The sequence below is a fragment of the Cibotium barometz genome, chromosome 56 (assembly GCF_041138505.1).
Source record: "Cibotium barometz isolate CiBa-2024 chromosome 56, ASM4113850v1, whole genome shotgun sequence".
Lineage (NCBI taxonomy): Eukaryota > Viridiplantae > Streptophyta > Polypodiopsida > Cyatheales > Cibotiaceae > Cibotium > Cibotium barometz.
The window spans coordinates 20,127,532-20,131,200 of record NC_141101.1 but is presented as its reverse complement, the minus strand read 5'-3'; positions in this window follow the sequence as shown (position 1 = coordinate 20,131,200).

The window sequence follows — 3,669 nt, the reverse complement described above, 5'->3', positions numbered from 1 at the left end:
GCTCTATATCTAAGCATTAAAATTTTCTTGCAGCTTTATATCCATCGAACGAATGTGGAGGAGTGGAAGAATGTAGAGTGCATCAGTGGAAGAATTAATGTCTTCCATATAGAGATAGGCACATTGCTATATGATAACCCACCCAGCCATTTAGTAGCATAGGGAATCTTCTTTTATAACTCCATGTATGTTTAGGCTAATGCAAGCGATAATGCTAGTAGACTGGAGTCTATCCCACTACCACCATTGTCTAGCCAAGAATGGGTTTGTTCCTTCACAGACATCATTGCAGCATACAAGAATAAGATAAGAAGAGATATGCATGCAGCAATGAAACCATCAACAGGTTCTAAGGACGTCCATTTGAGTTGGTTTATACCATTTAGCGCCTTTGCACAGATGTTTGCATCATGTGAGGGTGTCAAGAAAACAAAGTTAACATATCAAGTGAGGTCCCTAATAATGATTGGATGAACCAATTTTTGGGAGAGGGAAGGAATGTAAAGAGGACCTCTGTAGAAGATGCCATTGAATGTAAAGTAATAATACCATATGTTACATTCAGGTGAAATCAAAACATAAAGTTTATTTGTGTTTGTAGCAAATTTTGTTAGGGTGACATCCGTTACTTTTAAGCATTGATTTTTTTTATGGCCAGTTATTTCATCGGGAGGCAAACATTATGCATATGATTTTGTTACAGAAGATGGCGACTATGGAGAAGCGTCTGCTGGCAAATCTTGGATCAAGACATGCGTGATGGAACTCACTCTTCCATCATCGATGTTGTAATCCAATTACAAGGTCGAGACCCATTAGTGGTCAATCTAGAAAGCCATTGACCATTGGCCTTTCTTAGACAAGAGATCCAATTAATGTGTAGTGATGCACCGAGGGATTTCTATTTTAAGTTAGATGGTAGGAAAATTGGAAGCATGAGTGAAGCTTCCAAAACTTCTCTACTTGTATCAAGCCACATATCCTAGAGGTTGTGGAAACCTTGAGAGTGTAACCTTTCCATCTATAATAAAATTTCAAGAGTTATCTTTGGTCTACATGTTGTTGTATAAATGTTACTTCTTTCTTCTTTTTGTATTTTTTTCTCTCTATGGCAACCACACGTCTTCTCTACCTTGAAAACATCTAGATTTTAACATTAAGCCATAATAGGCTATTATTTACATACATTACTTTGAATTCTACATATAAGCCCATTTGTTTCATATTAGTGTAATATAGACCTTGTATAGCACTTGCAAGTCAATACAACACGATATAAGGCTTCCCCTCACCAACCTAAATCGCGCTGTATTGACATGCAATATAGAAGTCCTTTTTAGCTCAAATATGGAACCCTATTCCATATCTCTATCTCATAGTCGTGTTTGCTGAAATTTTAACAACACAAACTTAGTATAGCTTGAATCTGAACCGTGGAGAACGAAAGGAACATATAATGTAAAGACATTACTGTAAAGCAAGTTCTCTTAGAGATCATCATGTTGCAACATGGAGATACAAAAATGCCTTGTTAAAATTCAACATGAAAAAAATTTGTACATGTTGAGAGCTTAAATTCGGAACCCCCATAGTTGTGTTGTAATGAAAAGTTGTAGTATCGCTAGCTTCTGATGCATATTTGTGCAACATAGACCATGTATATTTTGGTTCAGCACAACACGATATCAAGCTTCACTTGCCAACATCCACCGTGAATTGCGTTGTAATGACGTTTGCACTGTAACTGCAGATCTCCATTATTCTCTCATTATTATGTAGTTAACAATCATTTTGCCAACTTTTTTCTTCTTGTAGATGCGTCCTTTTGAGATCGAGATCGAACCCAATACTGGGTTTGAAGAAATTCCTAATGAGAAATTTTTCGATTTCCTTCACAAAGTCGGCCAACACAATCTCTAACCTCACATTTCACGTATGTTTTCTTGCAATATATCCATCGAGAGTATGATCTTGTTTGGACGCACATTTCTCTAAGAGAAAGAGCAGCAATACCAAGGGACAACTTTGAATGATGTAGTTCTCCTGGAAAATATTCAGCATGTGTATGTGCACGATCTTATTTCTACCACATCCTCAAGAGATGAGGTGAACAGGGATATTTCAAAGGTGTCGAGGGATAAGAAGAAGACACATAGTAAGTGCCCAGTACACAAGCGTAAATGTCGTCTTATTGACTACTATACGTTTATTTGCTATTTGCATCTGCTCTATTGCTTAAGGATAAGAAAGGTTTAATAGAAGGAAATGAGGAAAGGTCAGAGAACCTTCAAGAGTAGAAGATGATGAGGTTCACGAGGTTGTAGAGGAGATAAACTTGGCCATGGAGAGGGAACTCGGTGAGCAGTTAGATATTGATGCCCTCCGAAGAGAAGACACCCAAGTTGTTAAGCTGTTGAGGAGCCCGCTGTGGTAGAGGAAACATAGCACATTCAAACCTCAGTCCTCCCTATGTTTCTAATAGGTGACCACCAGTATATCCTCCTAACATATATTCAAGCTTTGTTTGACATCAGGGAGGACTACTGTCTTGCCATCATCGCACAGAATCTTGAAGAAGATGATGATTTAGTTGATCCAAGTGTGGATAAGTATCTTCTACTAGATTTAAATGTCAAGGACAATGAGTACCATACTCATGCTCATATATTATCAATGATGTATAAGGATTCTCGTCACTAGCGAAGACTTAATAGTCCACAAAAAAGGGAAGAGGAGTCTTCAACTGTCCAAGAGGAGTCTTCAACTGTCCAAGATGCCAAGTCATCAATCAACTTATGGACAAAAGATTTACTTGTTAATGACGAGAATCAGAAGGTCTGATTATAATAATTTTTAATATCGTGATAAAGGTGCATATTACATTTATTTTGTTGGCTTATGGACAACTTTGTTTTGTAGTTGGTGGTCTAGGATGATGATTTTCTCATTCGCGCGTCAGGCAAGATCACAAGTGGGAGGACTTGGAAAAAGGACTCAGCGCGCTGGAAGAGTACATTAATCAAAGGTTTCAAAGGATAAACTTGAATTCCCTCTTGTGTTCTTGCTCTCTCTCATATATGTTGCTGTTTTGTAGCTGGTGGTCTATGATGATGATTTTCTCATGTGCACCTCAAGATCACGAGTGGGAGGACTTAGAAAGGACTCAGCCACGCTGGGAGAGTACATTAATCAGCTTAAATTTCAAGAGTTCAGTATCTTCCACAAAAAGTTTTCAAAGGATAAAGCTGAATTCCCTCTTGTGTTCTGTATATCTTGTGTTCTTGCTCTCTCTCATATATGTTACTCTATCTTGCCATCAACTATTGCTTCCGTTGTGCATACTCCCCATAATTTTGACATGGTATCAGAGCCATGTATGGTTGAGATTCCTCTCTCTCTCTTCTTCACAATCTAAGCCATTCTCAAAGCTTCAATCCTCTTTGAGGCAAAAGAGATGTGGTAGTGGAAGAGGTCTCAAAAGAGAGAAGAAAGAGGAGCACCAAGGAAGGAGATGTTTGCAACATAAGAAAGAGGTTGCCTCAGCCAAAGCGGAGGCAAGGGAGCTTTGTGTAGAGCAATCTCAATGGCAAATGAGCTTTTACAGTGGTAGTTCTCCTCAATGAGTGACAACGTTAACAGCAGCGCAAACAACGCACGTTGACTGCAGCA